The 23252-nt window shown below is 44.0% G+C and overlaps 1 protein-coding gene and 1 pseudogene across 2 annotated transcripts in view; one reads left to right on the forward strand and one right to left on the reverse strand.

Annotated features, from left to right (window-relative positions):
* The window catches only part of LOC101612225 (MLX interacting protein), an 83519-nt gene that overhangs the window by 3926 nt on the left and 56341 nt on the right, over positions 1-23252 (forward strand). The window lies entirely within an intron of this gene.
* LOC105944774 lies at positions 15304-23126 on the reverse strand (annotated as a pseudogene).

Consider the following 23252-nt stretch of genomic DNA (forward strand, 5'->3'; position numbering starts at 1 on the left):
CATCACCCATACATACCACATTGGTCAGTCTCTGCTCTGATTCTCAGGTCCTGCCGGTTTGAGCTGGCACTGAGCCTGTAAAGATGTTCTGTTTTTAAACAAACAATCAATGACATTGAGATTACAGTCCTGTGCACCCTTCGGTCTCACATTTTGGGCACTTTTCTTGGACTCAAACCCAACTAAGATTGCAGCATAAACTGTGAGACAACTTTTTCAAACAAAACCAGAGGTGAAAGACAGGAATATGTTTTATTAAGAACACTTAATCCTCTTTTTTGCTTTAATATAAACTTCGGCATGTATAGGGGAAAGAAAGCTGCTTGAGTCATTAGAGGCATGAGGTAGGAAGGTCTTATTTAAGTAAGCTCTGCAAAAGGAACAAATAAGCCAGTCTCCCCTTTGCCCTCTGTTTGGATGACCCAGAGGCTTATTAAATAACAGCAACAGATTTCAGTAATAGCTTTTTTCTTTTTCCATTTCTTTCAGAAATATTTTGGCCACGGGCCATTGCTCAGTTAATTTTCTTGATTGCAAAATGCCATCGTTTGGTGCAAGAAGCTTACCTTGCCCTTCGGGATTTCCAGCCTTGTTGGCTGGTTGGCTTGCTTTTATTGCTGTTCCTGATGCCTAGTCGACTGCTGCGTTAGGTTCACCCCCAGATGGGGTCTGCTAGCAGTTTCTCATGAAGACGCTCTTTGTCTCTGGGTGAGGCCAGTTTAGCCTTACCTGAGTTTAGTTAGCAGTGTGGACAGAGATGCTAGATAAAAATGGGCTTCTGACTTCAGCTGGCTTGTCCTGACCATCAGCTGCTTTCAGAGAAGTAAGGTCTAGGTGGGGAGGAGGAGAGCAGGCCCAGCTTCAGAGCTGGCTGATTTTCTGTTCTGTGGCATCTGAGCCTTGTCCCAAGTTTCTCCTGCTTGGGCTGAGAGAAAGGCCAACTGGGTCTCCTTTCTGTGTGACCGTTTCTTGCTTAGGTTCTTTCTGACTTCAGCTTCCTGCCTTGTTCTGTGGGCTGTTGGTTCCACTGCCTAACTCACCCTGGCTCGGTTTGGTTTCCTGTTAACTGCTGCCTCCCAGTTTTTTCTAGATTAGGCTCTGTTTAACAGTTCTTTGAGGGAGGAACCCAAGTACAGGGGAAGTTGTGGTTATTTTTTACCAAGGGGGGGGGGGGTTGTCAAGGATTCTTGAATAAGATCTGTCCTAGAACAAGAAAACAAGCTTTATTTGACTTTTTTTTTGAGACAAGATCTTGCCCAGGCTGACCTTGAGCTCACAGTAATCCATCTGCTTCTGTCTCCCAAGTGCTGGGATTAGAGATGTAGCTGACCATTTTGGCCAGCACTGATTGTAGTGGTGCAGTGGATTTGTGGGACTGGGCACTCTGAGTGTGCCTAAGTGGCCTGCTTCATAAGTGATCATGAGATGTGATTCCAGTTTCCTTGTGGCTGACTTTAAAATCCATGTTCTTTCTACTTGTGGTTAAATAGTTCTATAATGAAACATCTTGATTTGGTCCTAAAACATGTTCAGTTGTTCTTAATAGTTATATCTTTTTTTGCTTTTTTGAGGTAGGTCTCACTCTAGCCCAGGTTGACCTAAAATTCACTATGTAGTTCCAAGATGGCCTCAAACTCACAGTGATCCTCTTACCTCTGCCTATCTAGCACTGTGATTAAAGGGGTACACTACCACAATCTTGCCCTTTTTAAATTTTTTTTTTTGGTTTATTTTTATTTATTTATTTGAGAGCAACAGACAAAGAGGCAGATAGAGAGAGAATGGGCGCGCCAGGGCCTCCAGCCACTGCAAATGAACTCCAGACGCGTGCATCCCCTTGTGCATCTGGCTAACGTGGTCCTGGGCAATAAGCCTCAAACTGAGGTCCTTAGGCTTCATAGGCAAGTGCTTAACAGCTAAGCCATCTCTCCAGCCCCACCTTGCCTTTTTTTATTTTTGAGGTAGGGTTTCACTTTAGCCCAGGGTGACCTGGAATTCACTATGTAGTTAGTCTCAGGATGGCCTCAAACTAACTGCAGTCCTCCTACCTCTGCCTCCTGAGTGCTGGGATTAAAGGCATGTGCTACCATGCCTGGCTCTTTTTTTTTTTTTAATATTTTTTTTTGTTTATTTTTATTTATTTATTTGAAAGTGACAGAGAGAGAAAGAGGCAGATAGAGAGAGAGAGAGAGAGAGAGAGAGAGAGAGGGAGAAAATGAGCGTGCCAGGGCCTCCAGCCGCTGCAAACGAACTCCAGATGCACCCCCTTGGGCATCTGGCTAATGTGGGTCCTGGGGAATCAAGCCTCGAACCGGGATCCTTAGGCTTCACAGGCACGTGCTTAACCACTAAGCCATCTCTCCAGCACCTTTTTTTTTTTTTTTTTAATTGAGGCAGGGTCTCACTCTACCCTGGCTGAGTTGCTGGGGTTACAGGTAAAAGTGAGTGTGAGCTACCACACTCACTTTGTTGGGACATGTTGAAGGGGAAGAAATTGTCTCTCGCCGGGCAAATTTGGGAGATAGATGACTTGAGAGAGCAGCTCAGTTTACCTTTCCTGTCTCACTTCCTGCCTGTGCTCTAGAATGAGGTGGACAGAACTTCTCTGAAGGGTGGAGATGAGGATTAACTGCAGTATGTCTGTGAATGTGTCTAGTACTTGGCAAACCATAGTCAAAAGATTTTCTATGGGGGCTGGAGAGATCGCTCAGCAGTTAAGGCGTATGCCTACAAAGCCTAAGGACCCAGGTTCAATTTTCCAGGTCCCACGTTAGCCAGCTGTACATGGTGGCAGATGCGTCTGGAGTTTGTTTGCAGTGGCTGTAGGTCCCAGGGTATCCATTTTCTCTCTCTCTCATAAATAAGTAAATAATAATTTTTTTTTTTTTTAACAAAGGCTGTAGAGCTGGGCATGGTGGCACTTGGTAAGAGGGATCACCGTGAGTTCGAGGCCACCCTGAGAGTACATAGTGAATTCCAGGTCAGTCTGGGCTAGAGAGAGACCCTACCTTGAAAAACAAAAAATAAGAAAAAAAAAAAAAAAAGGCTGGAGAGATGGCTTGCCTGCAAAGCCTACCTCAGTATCCATGTTAGCCAGATGCACAAGGTAGCACATGTGTCTGGTTTGTTTGTAGTAGCTAGAGGTACTGATGTGCCCATTCTCTCTCTATATCTCTTTCTCTCTAATAAATAAATAAATAAAGTATTTATAAAAAGGTAATACCCTACCTCTGACATGTTTGTTAGGAGCCCAAGCTTATTATCTATAAACTGAAGAAAATGATATGTAGTCTCAGAGCGGCCTTGAATTCACAGCAATCCTCCTACCTTTGCCTTCCAAGTCCTGGGATTAAAGACATGCACCACCACCCCTGGCTGTTTTTGTTTTTTTGTGTTTTTTTTTTTCAGGTAGTGTCTCACTGTAGTCCATGCTGACCTGGAATTCACTCTGTAGTCTCAGGGTGGCCTTGAACTCACAGCAATCCTCCTACCTCTGCCTCCCAAGTGCTGGGATTAAAGGCATGCACCATGCCTGGCTTTTGTGTTTTTTTTTCAGGTAGTGTCTCACTGTAGTCCATGCTGACCAGGAATTCACTATGTAGTCTCAGGGTGACCTCGAATTCAGGGCAATCCTCCTACCTCTGCCTTCTGAGACCTGGGATTAAAGGTGTGTGCCACCACACCTGGCCCTAGGGTCTTTAAAAAAATATATTTCTTTTTTTAATTTTTAATTTTTTGGTTTTTTTGAGGTAGGGTCTCACTCTAGCCTAGGCTGACCTGGAATTCACTCTGTAGTCTCAGGGTGGCCTTGAACTCACCATGATCCTCCTACCTCTGCCTTCCAAGTACTGGGATTAAAGGTATGTGCCACCATGCCCAGCATCCAAGAACTTGTAACTGAGCCATAATACCAAAAAAACCCCTCAAAAACCCCATAATGGCACAGAATAAACATTCATACTATAAAAGATGGCATTGGGCATAGTAAAGAAATGCTCAAGCAATACATGATTTAAACAGGACAAACATAAACTCTGTAGCTCCAAGACTAACAATTCTAGCCAGTGACAAGTCTCTAATTCTAACCAACTACAAGTCTCTGAAGTTCTAGTTCCGCCCCTCCAGCTAGACTACTTACAGTCCTGGGAAACTTCATCGGGGCCAGCAGCTTTTCTTAGCAGCCATCTCATGGTCTCGGCATCTCCACTGGGTCCCCACTGCAATCCACAGTTCATCCTTATGGCTCCGTTGGGTCTCTGTGCAGGCAATCCTGCTTCACACTGCTCATGGCCATTTCCAAAACAAGACTGTGTTGCAAATTCAATGACCCTCTCTTTCCTGCATTTCTTATACTTCACAATACCAAGTAGAGTGCCAATTTGTTATTCCAGGGGGGAATAAAGCAGACTTTGAACAGGACACTCCTTGAGCACTCAGGCCCCTCCAAGAAAGTCTGCATTCTTCCTGTTGCCCCAGTGTAGGTCAGCTGGCCCAATCTCAAAGATTGTAGTCTCGGGCTGGCTTAGTGGTTAAGCACTTGCCTGTGAAGCCTAAGGAGTCCGGTTCAAGGCTGGATTCCCCAGGACCCACATTAGCCAGTTGCACAAGGGGGCCTCCAGCCACTGCAAATGAACTCCAGACACGTGCGCCCCTGTGTGCATGTGGCTAACGTGGGTCTTGGGGAATTGAGCCTTGAACTGGGGTCCTTAGGCTTCACAGGCAAGCACTTAACCGCTAAGCCATCTCTCCAGCCCACACTTAGCATTTTTATGTAGGTTCTGGGGAGCAAACTCAGGTTGTCATATTTGTAAAACACACTTTACTAACCAAGTTATCTCCACAGACCCAGGTTCTGTTAGTGTGGTTTTACTACTTTTCACTTCTTTTAGTGTGCTTGGCTGACAAATACAAACGAAAAAGAAGCATTCTTGATTTGGCTGGGTCTTTTCTAAGGCTGCCACAGTGGAGCAATGCATCTTAGAATATAATTCATGGCTCTTGGCTGTTAACTTTTTATTGTTATTTTTGGTTTTTGGAGGTAGGGTCTCACTCTAGACCAGGCTGACCTGGAATTCAGTATGTAGTTTCAGGGTGGCCTCGAATTCATGACGAGCCTCCTGAGTGCTGGCTTTATGTGTTTGTGTGTTTGGTTTTGGTTTCACTTCTCTACCATTTTTTTTTTTTTTTTTGGCCTCCTAAATGCTGGGATTATAGACATGTGCACCATGCCCAGTTTATTCTTTTTTTTTTTTTCCAAAATAGGGTATCACTCTAGCCTCTAGCCCAGGCCAACCTGGAACTCACTCTGTACTCCCCAGCTAGCCTTGAACTCACAGTGATCCTTGTACCTCTGCCTCCCAAGTGCTGGGATTAAAGGCATGTGCTACCACGCCTGGCCTTTTATATATTTTTTTGAAAATGGCTTTTGTTTAAGTGAATATTTGAAGAGACTTTTTAAAAAAATATGTACTGTATTTATTTGAAAAAGAGAGAGAGAATGGGCATGACTGTGCCACCTTGTACATCTGGCTTATGTGGGTTCTGGGGAATCAAGTCAAGGTCCTTAGGCTTTGTAGGCAAGTGTCTTAACCTCTAAGCCATGTCTCCAGCCCTGAAGAGACCTTTTAAAATTTTAATTTATTTTATTTTTATATTTTAAATTTATTTATTTGCAAGCAGTTGCAGACAGAAAAAGAGAAGGGGGTGAAGAATGGGTGCACCAGGGCCTCTACCAGCTGCAAACAAACTCCAGATACATGTACCACGTTGTGCATCTGGCTTTCTGTTGGTGTTGGGGAATTGAACCCAGGCCTCCAGGCTTTGCAAGCAAGTGCCTTTAACCACTGAGCTATCTGTAGCCCTAAAGTGACCTTTTAATTAGAAGCTTAAAGATACCCTTGGGATATAGTTTTCCAAGCTGTAGTTCCCACGTGGATACACTGTGTGGTAATCCCTTTGTTCATGGCCCAAGTGGGAGGAAGGCATAGAAACAGCAAGGCCTAAAGATAGCACCACATCATACAACATTTAAGTTTCTAGTAGAGGGCTGGAGAGATGGCTTAGCGGTTAAGCACTTGCCTGTGAAACCTAAGGACCCCGGTTCAAGGCTCGGTTCTCCAGGTCCCACGTTAGCCAGATGCACAAGGGGGCGCACGCGTCTGGAGTTCGTTTGCGGAGGCTGGAAGCCCTGGCGCGCCCATTCTCTCTCTCTCTCTCCCTCTATCTGTCCTTCTCTCTGTGTCTGTTGCTCTCAAATAAATAAAAAAAAAAAAAAAAAAAAAGTTTCTAGTAGAGGAATCTTCTAATGATAGGCATGGTAATAGAAGCCTTATACATTCATATGACCAATAGCTTTACTCTTCTGCTTCCATATACCAATGATAAGCTGTTTTCTTCTCTTATACTTTAAATCTTTAATCACTAGATAATGTGTCATTATCTGGGTGTGCACTGAAGTAAGAGCTTTGGCTGCAGAGATGAAGCTACCAGTCTCTGAAGGAGTTTATAGACTAGTGGTGGGGCATAGGCACAGGTAGTTAGGAACAGATAAAAGGGCTGTGGGAGGGCTGGAGAGAAGGTTTAGTGGTTAAGGTGCATGCCTGCAAAGCCCAAGGACCCAGGTTTGATTCTCCAGGTTCCACTTTAGCCAGATGCACATCATGGCACATGCATCTGGAGTTCATTTGCAGTGGCTAGAGGCCCTGGTGCACACCCCTCCCATTCTCTCTCTCTTTCCCTCTGTATCTAATAAATAAATAAAATGATAAAAAAAATTAAAAAGGGGACTGTGGAGATAATATGAGACAGGTCTAAGGGCAGTACTGGGGAGGCATGTCTACATCATATGGGAATATATGGTATGTTGCCATAAATGTGTGGACATTTGCTGACATCAGCTTCCATGTTTACCTCCTTTCCAGTGTTAACCGTGAGAAATCATTGATTCCCTTTTTCAGTGGGGAAGCTCCTGTTCTGTTTCTCTTACCTGTCTTTTCCCCTATAGTAGTCAAATTTCCTTTTTCTTTTTTTTTTTCCTGGTAGTTTCTCAAGTTAGGGTCTCACTCTACTCCAGGCTGACTTGGAATTCAGTAGGTAGTCTCAGTATGGCCTTGAACTCACAGTGAGCCTCCTATCTCTGCCTCCTGAGTGCTGGGATTAAAAGCAAGTGTCACCATGCCCAGCTCAAATTTCCATTTTACTTGGAGGTCATTTGGTTAATTGCCACCCCAATGGAAGAATGAGAAAGAGTTGGTGGAAATAGGAAAAAAAGAGTCTGAGTGATGAGGTTAGGGAAGTTGATGGAGAAGTTTATTTGCTAGGGAGAGAAGAGAACAACGTTCACATTGAGAAGCTGCTATTTAAGGATGGTTTCCATAATCTTTTATTTTTTTAATTATTTATTTACTTGAGAGAATGGACCTATGTTCAATCTCTCTCCAGATCCCACATAAGTCAGATGCAAAAAGGTGATGCAAACACAAGGTTGCACATACGCACTAGGTGGTGCACGTATCTAGTGTTCAATGGAGTGGCTGAGGCCCTGGCACAGACAGTTCTCTCTTTCTCTCTAAAATAATATTTATTTATTTGAGAGGGAGTGAGAGAGAGAGAGAGAGAGAGAGAGAGGAAGAGGCAAATAGAATGTGCATGCCAAGGCTTCTAGCGACTGCCAACAAACTCCAGATGCATGAGCCTCCTTGTGTATCTGGCTCTACATGGGTACTGGGTATTTCAAGCACCTTAACCACTAAATCATATTTCTAGCCCACTTTCCATAATCTTAAGCAACACCCATAATAACCCTAAGTGTTAGGAGGTGCTGGACTCAGTCTTTTAAAGCAGAAAAAAAAGAAAAAACAAAAAACAAAAATTTTGAACTCAGAAATTAATTTGATCTCAGGGGGATGAGAACTTATCCAAGGAAAGGGGTCTGTTTTTCTTTTCTCTGGTAGTATAGCACTTCAATCCAGGCTGACCTGGAACTCACTCTAGTTCTAAGCTCACCTCGAACTCACAGCCATCCTCCTACTTTTTCCTACTAAGTGCTGGGATTAAAGGCGTGCACTACACCTGGCTTGAGGTGTCTTTTAAAATATTTATTTTATCTTAAATTTTTTTTTTAATTTTGTTTCTTTGAGAGAGAGAGAGTGAGACAGAAAAGCAGATATATAGAGAGAATGGCATGCCAGGGCCTCCAGCTATTGTAAAAGAACACCAGATGCATGTGCCACCTTGTGCATCTGGCATACATGGGTCCTGGGAATTGAACCTAGGTCCTTTGGCTTTGTAGGCAAGTTCCTTAACCGCTAAGCCATCTCTCCACCCCGTATCTTTTTTTTTTGAGGTAAGGTTTTATTTTGCCCAGGCTGACCTGAAATTCACTCTGTAGTCTCAGCCTAGCCCCAAACATTTCTTTTTTTGGTTGTTGTGCTCAAACCCCAGGGTCTTGCACATACTAGGCCATTATTCTACCACAGAGCTACACCCTCAGCCCAGGAAAAGTCTTCAGCTGAAAATGAAAAGTTCCCTTCCTTATCTGTTCATAACAGCCTGGAATTCTGTGAAAGAGGAAGTGAAGGTGCTAGTTCCTCTTCTCCTGTGAGGCCCCTGGGGCAAGCAAAACTTGTGAAGTGATTGCCTTAGGCTACTTCAAATCCCAATTCTCTGTGCTTCCTTCTAGGCTGAGCTCAAGCTCCTGATGGCCTTGGGAGCTTTGCCCAAGTAAATGAACATATATCCCTGTGGAGACTCAACAGCTCTCATTTGATTCAGTCTTGTTTGTTGGTTATATGGTCCTTACTTATCTGCTATTTTCACCTTTGGCTTCTCGGTGGAGTCTAACAGTAGCTGGCCTCAGACTGTTGAGAGCTGAAGGGATGGCTTAGCAGTTAAGGGCTTTGCCTGCAAAGCCAAAGGACCCAGGTTCAATTCCTCAGTACTCACGTAAAGCCAGATGCACAAAGTGGCGCATTCATGTGGAGTTCATTTGCAATGGCTAGAGGCCCTGGCATGCCCATTCTCTCTCTTTGCCTCTTTCTCTCTTTCTACTTTTAAATAAATAAATAAATGGAATTACATATTGAATTGATAAGGAGCTCCGGGCCTTGGATACCAGCTTTATAAACTTGTCTTTGTTGAATCTTATTTATCCTCAATTCTGAATATATTTTTTTAACGTTTCTATTTTTTTTATTTATTTTTATTTTTATTTTTTAATTTTGAGACTCTAGCCCAAGCTGACCTAGAACTCACTCTGTAGACCTGTAGACCCAGGCTGGTCTCAAACTCATGGCAGTCTCTTTTCTCTACCACACAAGTGCTGGGATCAAAGGTGTGTCCTACTGTACCTGGTCCAGCTTAAGTTTTTTTAAATTTATTTAATTAATTAATTTATTTGAGGGAGAAAGAAAGAGAAAGGGCACACCAGGGCCTCTAGTCACTGCAAACAAACTTTAGGCAGGTACTTGGGAATTGAACCCAGGCCGTCCAGATTTGCAGGCAAGTGCCTTAACTGCTAAGACATCTCTCCTGCCCCGCAACATTTCTTTTATCTTTTTTTCTCCAGCCCAAATAAATTTTTTTTTTTTTTTTTTTTTTTTTTGGTTTTTCGAGGTAGGGTCTCACTCTGGTCCAGGCTGACCTGGAATTAACTCTGTCATCTCAGGGTGGCCAAATAAAAATATTTTTAAGCCAGGTGTGGTGGTGCACACCTTTAATCCCAGCACTTGGGAGGCAGAGGTAGAAGGATCACCATGAGTTTGAGGCCACCCTAAGACTACATAGTGAATTCCAGGTTAGTCTGAGCTAGAGTGAAACCCTACCTCAAAAAACCGAAAAAAAAAAATTTTTTTTTTTAAATACTTAAGGCCTGGAGAGATGGCTTATTGGTTAAGGCTCTTGGCTGTGAAGCCTAAAGACCTACATTAAATTACTTATTACCCATATAAGCCAGATGCACAAAGTGGCACAGGCACCTGGATTTTGTTTGTGTTTGCAGTGGCAAGAGGCCTTGGTGTGACCATTCTCTTTCTTTTCCTTCCTTCCTCTCTCCTTGCAAATAAATAAAAATTTAGGAGCTGGATGCTGGGTTTGTTGGCGCACACCTTTAATCCCAGCACTAGTGAGGCTGAGGTAGGAGAATGATTTGTGAGTTCGAGGCCACCCTGAGACTCCATATTGAGTTCCAGCTCAGCCTGGGCTAGAGTGAAACACTACCTTAAAAAAAAAAAAATTAGGCTGGAGAGATGGCTTAGCGGTTAAAGCGCTTGCCTGTGAAGCCTAAGGACCCAGGTTTGATTTCTCAGTATCCCTGTAAGCCAGATACATAAGGTGGCACATGTGTCTGGAGTTCTTTTGCAGCATCTGGAGGCCCCTGGCATGCTCATTCATTCTCTTTCTGCCTCTTTGTCTCTCTCAGATAAATAAAAATAAATTCAAATTAAAAATTTTTAAATAAGTTTGGCCGGTGTGGTGGCTCACGCCTTTAATCTCAGCAAAGGCAAAGGTGGGAGGCAGAGGTAGGAGGATCGCCATGAGTTCAAGGCCACCCTGAGACTACATAGTGAATTCCAGGTCAGCCTGGGCTACAGTGAGACGCTAGCTCAAAAAACAAAAACAAAACAAAAAAAATTAAATAAATTGAAAGAAATAGGGACTGGTAAGAATGCTCAGTGGTCAAGGTGCTTGCCTGCAAACCTAAGAACCTGGGTTTGATTCCCTAGTGCCAGATGCACAATGTGCTGCATGTGTCTGTCGTTTGTTTTCAGTAGCTAGAGACCCTGGCATGGCTATTCTCTCTATCTGCTTCTTTCTCTCTGTCTCTCATAAAATAAATAAATTAAGCCGGGCATGGTGGAGGCAGAGGTAGGAGGATTGCCATGAGGTCAAGGCCACCCTGAGACTACATAGTGAATTCCAGGTCAGCCTGAGCCAGAGTGAGACCCTACCTCGAAAAAACAAAATAAATAAATAAATAAAAATAAAATAAATAAATTTATTAATTAAATATTTTGAAAAAAACCCTCAAAATGTTTGTAATTTTAAAAATGTTTGTTTATTCATTATTTATTTGCAGAGAGAGAGAGAAAGTGAATGAGAATGGGTACACTAGGGGCTCTTGCTGCTGCAAGCAAACTCCAGATGCATACGCTACCTTGTATCTGACTTTAAGTGGGTACTAGGGAATCCAGCCCTGCTGTCAGGCTTTGCAAATAAGCACCTTAACAGTTGAGCCATCTGTCAAGCCCCCTGAAGGAATTCTTTCTCTGTAAGGTCCTCAAGTCCAGTCAGAGATCAGTTAGTTTCCTCCGTAACAGGCATGCCACATTTGCACCACTTGGTATATTTGGCCTGGCTGTTCAGCCATAAAGCTTCCAGGGTCCACAGCTGGTTAAGACTGCTGATTTTTTTTTTCCTCCCCCAACAGGCTGCATAGCTCCTTACTGACAGCTTGTCAGTAAGGAGGGGGCTTTCAGCTCAGCTTCAGCTTGATTTGAGGCAAGGTCTCTTATTATCTCTGCATAAACCAGGTTTCCTGGCCCACAGAGCTTCCAGAGATTGTCCTGTCTCAGCCTCCCATCTTGCTGTAAGAATGCTAGGACTAGGGATGTGTGCTTCCATGTCTGACTACTACAAGGGTTCTAGAGATCCAAACCCAGGAAGTCACACTTTTACTCAATGAGCCGTCTTCCTAGCTCTCAAATTGACTTTCTACAATACCCTATTATAGGAATTATATAAGGCAGAGAATAAGTACACAATCCACTCTACAAACTTTTCCTTTAACAAAGGCGCTCCTAATCACTATAGCACCCTTAACTGGAGTTCACCATGCTTAGCATATATCGATGTAACTCCAAGGTGGGCCACATACTCTTCTGAGAGGGAAGAAATTGATACCCATGTACCTGCTTAGAAAATTTTCTTCCAGAATCTTAAGGCCAGATGTGGTGCTACACAACTGTAATTTTGACACGTAGAAAGCTGAGGCAAAAGGGGATTTAGGAGGATAGTGAGTTCAAAGCCAGCCTGGGCTACACATTAACCTTTGGTCAAAAGAGGAGCTGGAGAGATGGCTCAATGGTTAAGGTGCTTTCTTGCAAAAACTGATGGTTGGGGTTCGATTCTCCAGTACCCACATAAAGTCACATGCACAGAGTGGCACATGCAACAAAACAAGGTAGAAGGCAAGGACTGACCCCAGAGGTTGTCTTAACTCCATACATGTGCTGTGGACATAAATGCTCATACTTGCATGTGAACACTGAAAACACCCCCCCCCCAGACTTTTTACTTATTTACTTTTTGTAAATGGGGGTTGACTCTGGGACCTCATGCTTGATAAGCACTCTACGACTGAGCTACATCTCTAGTCTTCTTTCTACTTTTTATTTATTTATTTTAATATATTTTTTGTTTTTTGAGGTAGGGTCTCATCCTGGCTCAGGCTGATCTGGAATTAACTATGTAGTCCCAGGGTGGCCTCAAACTCAGGCAATCCTCCTGCCTCTGCCTCCCAAGTGCTGGGACTAAAGGCATGTGCCACCATGCCTGGCTTCTGTTTCTACTTTTTATTTTGAAACAAGGTCTCATTAAGTTACTAGATTGACCATGAACTTGTGATCCTCCTGCCTCAGCTTCCTGAATCACTGGGATTACAAACCTGTGTCACCAGGCCCAGCTTCAGCCCAGGCTGGCCTCTGATGATGACCTTAAATTCAATCTTTCTGCCTCTACCTCCCAAGTGCTTGGATTATAGGCATGTACTACCACATCCTGCTTAGTTTGACTTATTTAGAAGAATTCCTGGAATGGTCTATAAAAGATCCAGAGTGTGTGAGCTCCCTAGAATTAGATTATCTCATGGTCATGAAACATGCAATCAGTCCATTCTGTCTGTGGTGGTCATTTTTTGTCTTGGTTGGAACTCCTTTTTCTGTAATTAGAATTCTAGGTTCCAAGGCAGAGTTGTTTGAGCCACACTATGACTCCTTATGGCAGCTTGTTGGATGAAAGCTTATTGCCAGGATCAGGGAGGGAGCTGGTTACTTCAAGACAGTCTCAGTACCTCAAGGACGAGCCAGGTTTTCAGCAGGGACGATTTCCCCTTTGACTACTGTTCAGCCACCATGAAGTGACTGGACTCCTTTCTGGCACTGATTCTCTTGGTCTCACTCCTGTTGCCTGATGATGATCTGCTTGACTGCTCAGAGCTCTGCTCCTCCTCGCTCTGCGCCGTGCTCTTCTCTCCACCCCAGGAGCCTCTGTGTCCATCACCTTGAGCTTGCTGAACCCGTGTTTCACATGAGAGCTTTGCTCAACTTTTCTTTTACCATCAGTAATCTTTGCCAGCTATTAACTTAGCCCCGTAGTCTCCGATCCAGATAGTTCAGAGTGAGGCTGCCTGACCCTCCTTCACTGAGCAGAACCTCCTCAGCCCTTGTGCAGGTACTCACTTTTCCAGCCCAGATTCATGAAGCCACCCTGCGTGCCAGGGATGGCTCAACCACTGGGGATACAGTAGTAAATAAGACCTATTGGTCCTCCTTCATGAAACTTCCATTCTTTTTTTTTTTAATTTTTATTAACATTTTCCATGATTATAAAATATATCCCATGGTAATTCCCTCCCTCGAAACTTCCATTCTTATTAGGAGTCAGTAGACAAATTGACTTTCTTTTTTTCCTGAGGTAGGGTCTCACTCTAGCTCAGGCTGACTTGGAATTGTAGTCTCAGGGTGGCCTCGAACTCACAGCAATCCTCCTATCTCTGCCTCCTCCTGAGTGCTGGGATTAAAGGTGTTGGCCACCATGCCCGGCTTCCAAATTGAATTGTGTATTTGAATGCACTAAAAGATAGCAAGAGAAGAATGTGGATGGTAGACAGGTACTTTGGTTTTGGTCTGCTCAGAGAAGTGTGTCAGAGATTAGTCTATCAATTTATAGGAAACTAGTTGTTGAGGGGATTAGTCTATAGTTGGGAGTCTGACAAGCTCCCCCAGCTTGAATGCTCATTTCAAACTCCAGTCTCAGACCAGGATGGTAGCAATGGGATGGTGAAAAGTGGATGGATTCAAGTTGGTTTTGGACTTGCTGATGAATTGGACATTGGATTTAGCCTGTTCTGCTGCGGCTGTCACTGAAATGAGAACCTGGGGAAGACCATTCATTCCCCTGTGAGGCTGGTGTGTGCTGTGCTGACTTGTACAGACTTGGCTTCTCGGGCTACTCCTAGAGCCTGAAGTGTGGATGGGAAGCTTCCCTGACAAGGGCCTGAGGAAGGGCTGCCAGCTGTGAGAACGGTGGGTCCATAGTTGTTCCCTAGATCCTGCCCACTCTAGGAACCTGTGTTCTTCTGAGCTGTGCTGTGTTTCCCATTTCCCTTTGTTTTAGATCTAATGTGGTAGTCCAAGCTGGCCTGGAATTCACACTGATCCTCCTGCCTCAAGTATTGAGATTACAGGCTGTGTCACTATAGTTTGTTTTTGTTTTTTTGTTTTTTGTCTTTTTCTTTACTAATGAGTCAGTAGCAGCATCCGGTCCCCCACCTGCATCTTTGGTGGCTGCCAGTGGGTTTCTGGGACTGAGGCTGCAGCTCAGGGCAATGGCAGGCCAGATTGTGGGTCTCCAGCCCTGCATGGCTATAGGGCTAGCAGTCGAATCCTGGGGCAACCCATCTAGTCTCTTGAATAAAGGTCAAAGCTGGATTCTCACCATGACCTCTGTCTCCCTTGTCCCCGACAATGGGTTTGGCAGCCCTTTAGTACAAAGTGACATGGGAAGGCAGACTTGCTGGGCACAGGCCCAGCCAGGGCAACCTTAGCATTACTCTTAGGTCTACAGTCTTAGGATTCCAAGTCAGTGCCAAAATTTTGGGAAAGCAAGAGGGTCTGTGCCAGCCACAGGTCCCAGAGGTTTGATTGGGGTGTGGGGAAGGAGTCCATGATAGCCAGAGATGATCAGCACTGTGATTCTTCCCCCCAGGTGAACCTTAAGGCAGCTGGCTTCCAGCACTGGCCAGATAGCTGGAGCCTGGCCTGAGGCTCTAAGGTGAATGAGGTGAAGACCCTGTCAGGTGGTAGTTCAGCACCAGGCCAGGAAAGAGACAGGAGTGGTTGTAGGCTGGGGCAGACGACAGGACCCAGGCAAACTTGCCTGGGCAGCACTGGAGCAGACAGCCAGGTGGGGCCTGTAGGAGGCAGCAGTGCTAGGACAGCCCCTCTATCTCTGGGGATGGAGACCCCGTTCTGACACTGTCTGGAGCTGCTTCTGATCCATGGTATCTGGAGACAGCATTTGGGTTTCTCAGCTGTCTTTGCCATTGCTGTCTTCAGCCAGCATAGGGCTGGGGCCCTGGGAGGAGTGTACAGGGACTAAGATGGAGCCAAAGAACAGTGAGCGGAGCTTCTTGGGTGGGGGAGTCCCAGTCACTGTATTGGGCTCAGTCTCCTCCTCCTCTGAGGGGGAGGCTGAGGTCTCAAGAGGGCTCAGGGCCAGATGGAAGGGAAATGGAGGGCTGCATCTGTGAGCTCTCACTGCCCATGATGGTTTCCATGGCAATCATGTTAGAGTCAATGGCATCATTGGCAAAGTCATCCAGGTAAGGTGTGCTGTGAGCCTGCTGCTGAGGCACTGGCCGGCAGAGCTCTGGGGTGCTTAGGGTTTGGGAGCATGGGTCTGTCTCTAAGAGTGTGGCCAAGACAAAGTGTCCATCCAGTAGAGTCTTTGGTAAAGATGGCTGGCCTGCCTGAAACAGCAAAGTGCATGCTAAGAGGCAAGGTTGTTGACTTTGCAAAGCTCAGTAGCCCCTGAAATTCCTTGACAGAAGGTGATGGCCACCTCTTTTGGGGCCTGCAAGTGCTGAAAGTCTTTCTCCTCAGTGCTCATCTTGGTCACCATAGCTTTGCTGGTGCTCTCTGCCTCCTCCTGGTAGCTGCACAGGATGATGACCCATTAGCCACTGCCAATGTCCAGTGTCACTTCCATCAGTGCAGGAAGGAAGGCAGAACAGTGCAGACAAGTGCCTGGACCACCAAGCCCCTTCTACCTTATTTGAGACTCTCTTATTTGCAACTGGGAAAGCCCGACTAGCTGGCCCACAAGCTTTGGGATACACTTCCTTTCATTGCTGTAGTGTGTCAGGATGACAGATGTGTGCTATTTGCTACTCATATCAGGTTTTGCATAGATGCTTGGGATCTGAACTCCTTTTGGCAGAGTCTTTTAAATTTTTTCCTTTGTTCTTTTTTTATAAAGATGGGGTCTTGCTCTAGCCCGGGCTTTCCTGGAATTAATTCACTGTGTGCCACTACACCCAGCTATGAATTTCTTTTCTTTATTTTTCTTCGAGGTAGGGTCTCACTCTGGTTCAGGATGACCTGGAATTCACTCTGTAGTCTCAGGGTGTTCTCAAACTCACAGCAATGCTTCTACCTCTGTCTCCTGAGTGTTGGGATTAAAGGCGTGCACCACCATACCCAGCTTTTAAAAATATTTTTATTTATTTATATGAGAGAGAGAGGGAGAAAATATGAATGAGAATGAGCGCACTAGGGCCTCCAGCCACTGCAAATGAACTCTAGACGCATGTGCCACCTTGTGCATCTGGCTTATGTGGGTCCTAGGAAATTGAACCTAGGTGCTTTGGCTTTGCAGGTAAGTGCCTTGAACACTAAGTCATATACTCCACAGCCCTTAAAGTATTTTTATTTATTTATTTGCGAGGGAGAGAGAGTGAATCAGGGCCTCTAGTCCCTGCAAATGAACTCCAGATTAATGTGAACTCCAGATGTGTGGGCCACTTTCTGCATCTGGGTTTATGTAGGAACTAGGAAATCGAACCTGGGTTATAACCACTGAGCAGTTTCTCCAGCCTCCTTTGTCCTTTAGGTTATTAAGTAGGTTTTTCTTTTCTTCCCCCCCCCCCCCCCCCCCCGAGTTAGGGTCTCCTGTTACTCCAGGCTGACCTGGAATTCACTATGTAGCTTCAGGGTGGCCTGGAACTCAGCGATCTTCTTACCTCTTACCTCCACCTCATCAGTGCTGGGATTAAAGGCATGCACCTTTCTTTGCCATGCTGAAGAACTCTTTCGTGTATTTATTTATTTATTTATTTATTTTTTTTATTTATTTGAGAGCGACAGACACAGAGAGAAAGACAGAGGGAGAGAGAGAATGGGCGTGCCAGGGTTTCCAGCCTCTGCAAACGAACTCCAGATGCGTGTGCCCCCTTGTGCATCTGGCTAACGTGGGACCTGGGGAACCGAGCCTCGAACCGGGGTCCTTAGGCTTCACAGGCAAGCGCTTAACCGCTAAGCCATCTCTCCAGCCCATCTTTCGTCTATTTATAATTAGACAAGTTTTTTAAAAAAATTATTTGTTTATTTGCATGTGTATATGTATGCGGGTCTCTTGCCTCTGCAAGCAAATGTCAGACATTTGTTCTACTTCTTTTTGTTGTTGGTGGTGGTATTTATTTATTTATTTATTTTTGGTTTTTCAAGGTAGAGTCTCACTGTAGTTCAGGCTGACCTGGAATTCACTATGTAGTCTCAGGGTGGCCTCAAACTCATGATGATCCTCCTACCTCTGCCTCCCAAGTGCTGGGATTAAAGGCCTGAACCACCATGCTTTTTTGTTGTTTTTTTGAGGTAGGGTCTTGCTCTAGCCCAGGCTGATCTGGAATTCACTGTAGTCTCAGCGTGGCCTTGAACTTATAGTTATCCTCCTACCTCTGCCTTCCAAGTGCTGGGATTAAAGGCTTGTGCCACCATGCCCAGCTGTGCCACTTTTTGCATCTGGCTTTATAATGGTTGGCTTTGGAATTGAACTAGAACCTCCAGGCTTTGCAAGCAAGCTCCTCTAACTGCTGAGCCATCTCCCTATCCCCTTTTTCTTCTTCTTTTTTCTTTTGCAATGTTAATGGCATATAATTTACATGCTAAGAAAGTATATGGCTCAGTGATTTTTTTTAAGCCAATGCAGTTAATTATCACAATCCAGTTTTAAGATAGTTCATCATATTAAGATACTAAGATACCTCTGGCCATTTACATTTAATCCCAGTTCCTGCCCCAGTCTCACTGATCTCTCTGTCTCTGTAGATTTGCTTTTTCTGCACATTTTGTAATCATGGGATCATATTAATAATGTGGTCTTTTGAGTTTGGCTTTTTGACTTAGCATAATTTTTTATTTCTTTATTCTTTCTTTTTTTTTCTTTGGTTTTTCAAGGTAGGGTTTCTTTCTAGCCCGGACTTACCTGGAATTCACTGTGTAGTCTCAGGCTGACCTCAGACTCATAGCTATCCTCCTGCCCCTGCCTCCTTACTGTTGGGATTAAAGGCATGCACCACCATGCCCGGTATTTGGGCCACTTTTTGCTACTGGTTTATGAGGATGGCTTGGGAATTGAACCAAGGCCAGGAGACTTTGCATGCAAGTGTTTTTAAGTGCTTAACCATCTTTCTAGCACCCCTACCATATTTTAACATCTGTAGGACTGGATAATCTTGAATCTTAATTATGTTAGCATCTAGAAATGCCCGGCCCTTAACTCCTTTTTTTTTTTTTTTTTTTTTTTAGATAAATATTTTAGTGGACATAAAAACCAGCCATTATCTTAACCCTGACAAAAATAAGTTATTCTTGTTGATTGGTTGACGTGAGTCATATTTTGACACATCAACATAGCTAAAGTGTGGTTTCTCGTTCGCCCAGGGCCTTAACTCCTTTTTGCTAAAGGCATAGTTACAGAGAAATATTTGTTGTAAAAACTGTATAAACAAGCTGGCTGGGTGGGAGGCAGAGGTAGGAGGATTGCTGTGAGTTGGAGGCCACCCTGAAACTACATAGTGAATTCCAGGTCAGCCTGAGCTAGAGTGAGACCCTATCTCAAAAAACAAACAAAAAAAACCCCAAAAAACATGTATAAATATAAGTCATAATTGACTTGGTCTCCATGATGAAAGGTAATAGGAAATGGTGCTATTTGGGAATGTATGTCCAGTTTTATATCTAGAAAAGTTGGAATAAATCTGGATTTTTCTTTTTTTTTTTTCTGGTGGGTAATGTATTTGAGTTTAATTCAAGGCCTCATGTGTACACATAGTCATTCTGCCACTGAGCAATACTCTTAGGCCCAGAAATCAAGATTTATTTATTTTACTTATTTCAAAACTAAGAGGGTAGGAGATTGGGTGCACTAGAGCCTCTTTCTTCTACAGATGAACTCCAGATGCATATGCCAATTTGTGCATTTGGATTTATGTAGGTACTGGGGAATTGAACCCTGGCTGGCAAGCTTTTGCTCCTTTAATCATTAAGTCATCCCTGTCCCAGAAATCAAGATCTTTATATGAACTTTACTTTTTTATGTGTTTTTTGTTTTTTATTTTTTTTTGAGGTAGGGTCTCATTCTAGCCCAGGCTGAACTGGAATTCACTCTGTAGTCCCAGGATGGCCTCAAACTCACAGAGATCCTCCTATCTCTTCCTCCCAAGTGCTGGGATTAAAGGCATGTGCCACCATGCCCGGTTTAGCTTTACTTTAAAATATTATATATTTAATTAATTAATTAATTAATTAATTTTTTGGTTTTTCAAGGTAGGGTCTTACTCTGGCCCAGGCTGACCTAGAATTCACTGTCATCTCAGGGGAGCCTCGAAGTCACAGCCATCCTCCTACTCTGCCTCCCAAGTGCTGGGATTAAAGGCGTGTACCACCACACCGGCTATATAAATTTAGATTTATTTTTATTTATTAGAGATAGAGAGGGAGAGAGAGAATGGACACACCTGGGCCTTTGGCAGTGCAAATGACTTCCAGATGCATGTACCACCTTGTGCATCTGGCTTACATGGGTACTGGGGTATTGAACGTGGGTCCTTAGGCTTAGCAGGCAAGTGCCTTAACTGCTAAATTATTTCTCCATCCCGAAGTTTACTTTTACGTTTGGGTTCTGTTTCTAATTTACTGTTAGAGTTCAGATATTAGGTAATCTAGGGGAATGAGTTTAATCTAGGCTGAATGTACCTGAAATGAGTGTTGGTCTAAGCCATGGAGGTGGTGAGCTATTTGCTACATGGTAGCTTTGGCATGAGCACTTTTTTTTTTTTTTTTTTTTTTGAGGTAGGGTCTCACTCTAGCTCAGGCTGACCTGGAATTCACTATGTCGTCTCAGGGTGGCCTTGAACTCATAGCAATCCTCCTATCTCTGCCTTCTGGGTGCTGTGAGAACTTTTTTTTAAAAGATGTCCTCACTGCTTTGTGTACCTTCTTACTACTAGTCTAAGGTCACAAGACCATAATCTTTTGATACCAAATCTAAGACTGCCTGAGGAGGAAGCTATGAGTGGGGAGATGGTAATAGTCTAAATAGCACTGCACATGATGGGTCCACTCCATTTTGTGATATTCGTGGATTCCAAATTAAGTTTAGCTTTACATTCTTTTTTTTTAAAAAATATTTTTTGTTCATTTTTATTTTCTTATTTGAGAGTGACAGAGAGAGGGGGAGGAGAGACAGATACAGAGAGAATGGGCACGCCAGGGCTTCTAGCCTCTGCAAACAAACTCCAGACGCATACGCCCCCTTGTGCATCTGGCTAACATGGGTCCTGGGGAATTGAGCCTCGAACCGGGGTCCTTAGGCTTCACAGGCAAGTGCTTAACCGCTAAGCCATCTCTCCAGCCCTAGCTTTACATTCTTCTTGATTATCTTGCCATATTACCTCCATGCTTGACTAGTGAGATGATTTTCATGGGTTAACTCTAAGGTGGAGGAAACTTGTCATTAATGTCAAGCAGTTGATAGAGGAGTAAGTTAGGCTCTGTTGGCCTCTTTCTTACAGATGCTCAGATGTCTATAAGCATAGACACTGCAGTTTTGCTAATCCCCTCAAAAACTAGTTCCCTATAAATTAATAGAATATTCTCTGATACACTTCTGAGCAGACCAAAACCAAAGTATCTGCCTACCACCCACATCTCTTGCTATCCTTTAGTGCATTCAAATACAAAATTCAATTTGGAAGCCCCCACACCTTTAATCCCAGCATTTGGGAGGCAGTGGTAGGAGGATCGCCTTGAGTTCAAGGCCACCTTGAGACTACATAGTGAATTCCAGGTCACCTGGACTAGAGTGAAACCCTACCTTAAAAAAATTTTTTTTTATTTATCCATTTGAGAGAGAAAGTGACAGAGAGAGAATTGGCATGCCAGGACCTCTAGCCACTGTAAATGAACCTCCAGATATGTGCCCCCTTGTGCATTTGGTTTATGTGGGTAATGGGGAATTGAACTTGAGTCCTTAGGTTTTGTAGACAAACCTTAACCACTAATCCATCTCTGCAGCTATTTTTATTTATTAGAGAGAGAGAGAGAATATGAGAATGGGTGTACTAGGACCTCTAGCCACTGCAAACAAACTCCAGACACATGTGCCACCATGTGCATCTGGCTAATGTGGGTTCTGGGGAGTTGAACCTAGGTCCTTAAGCTTAACAGGCAAGTGCCTTAACTGCTAAGCCATCTCTCTAGCCTATAAATATTTTATTTTTATTTATTTATGAGAGAGAGAGAATGAGAATGAGTGTACATGTACATGGATATGAGGGAATTGAACCTAGGTCCTTAGGCTTGGCAGGTAAGTGCACCTTAACTGCTAAGCCAGTTCTCCAGCCATACTTGTTTTAAAGCAGGGGTTCACTGTAGTACAGGCTGATGATACGGAACCCATTCTGTGGCTTAGGCTCGCTGCGAACTAACAGTGATCCTCCTGCTCAGCCTCCTGAGTGCTGGGATTAAAGATGTGTGACTAGGGCTGGAGAGGTGGCTTAGTGGTTAAGGGCATGCCTGTGAAGCCTAACAACCCTGGTTTGAGGCTCGACTCCCCAGGATCCACCTTAGCCAGATGCACAAGGGGGCTCATGCATCTGGAGTTCGTTTGCAGTGGCTGGAGGCCCTGGCACGCCCATTCTCTCTCTCTCTCTGCCTCTTTGTCTGTCGCTCTCAAATAAATAAATAAATAAAAATAAACAGAAAAACAAAAGATGCATGCTTCCATGCTTGGCTTGAATTTACATTTTGTTATAAAAAATTAGAAATTATAAAATTAAAATAAAAATTAAATTTGCAACACTAAGGAATAATCTGCCAATTCTCTAGTGTTTAACCTTCTAGACTTTGTTTTTAAATTTTTTTTGGCATGCTGAGTTTTTACTTTTTCCATTTCAGAGATTATGAAAAAGTTTCCAAGTCTCAAAATGCTCATCAGCAATGTTTTCTGTGGCTCAATAGCATCTCATTGTGTGGATGTATTATTATTTATTTAACCCCTGTGTTGTTTCTTGAGAATAATTTATGTTTTATTCTCTTTTTTTTTAGTAACCTCTAAGGCATATCTGAGCTGTGTTCTTTTTGTTTTGTGTGGGTTTGTTGGACAGTTGAGGTAGACCTCATGTATCCCAGGCTAGCCTTGAGCTCTTGACTCTCTTGCCTCTGCCTTGTGAGTGCTGGGGTAATAGGCCTGCACCACCACACCTGGCTAGGTACCTGTGGTGTTCACTCTTGTTACCATATTGCAGGTTGGCACCAATCTCTGATATGTTCTGCGTCCCCTTCCTTCCTGATAGGTTCCATTACCATGAGAACATTTTAGGGCTCTTGAGAAAGAGGCAGCACTTCATACACTTTAGACATACCTTGCCTTGTCATACTAGCCCACCCTCATTGAACAGGTATGTGTATAGAAATTGTGGTTAGCAGATACACAGCTGAACAGTGGGCTGTTTACACCCTGGGTGGTTTATTTGAAAACTCTTTTTTTTTTTTTTTTTGAGGTAGGATCTCACTCTAGCTCAGGCTGACCTGGAATTCACTATGTCATCTCAGGGTGGCCTCGAACTCACAGTGATCCTCCTTCCTCTGCCTCCCAAGTGCTGAGATTAAAGGTGTGGGGCACCATGCCCGGCTCTGGAAGCTCTCTGTGTTTAACGTGTGTCCCTGCAGTTTGTAGGAGGGCTGGGAAAAGTAGATGATCAGTGACTGCCAACATGAGCCTTCATGCCCCTGTTGTGCCTTGTTGACTAACAGACCTCCTGAGGTATTGATGGCAGTGCCATTGGCCATGAATGCTGCCCCCTTGGCTTTCTGATGGCCCCAAGACAGAGCAAGGCCTTGTGAAGGATGCAGTTGTTCTGTGGGCGCCCAGCAGTGAGCTCACCTGTGCTGGCAGCATGCTGTGGAAGCGTGTTC

This window comes from Jaculus jaculus, chromosome 13 (genome assembly GCF_020740685.1).
Source record: "Jaculus jaculus isolate mJacJac1 chromosome 13, mJacJac1.mat.Y.cur, whole genome shotgun sequence".
NCBI classification, from domain to species: domain Eukaryota; kingdom Metazoa; phylum Chordata; class Mammalia; order Rodentia; family Dipodidae; genus Jaculus; species Jaculus jaculus.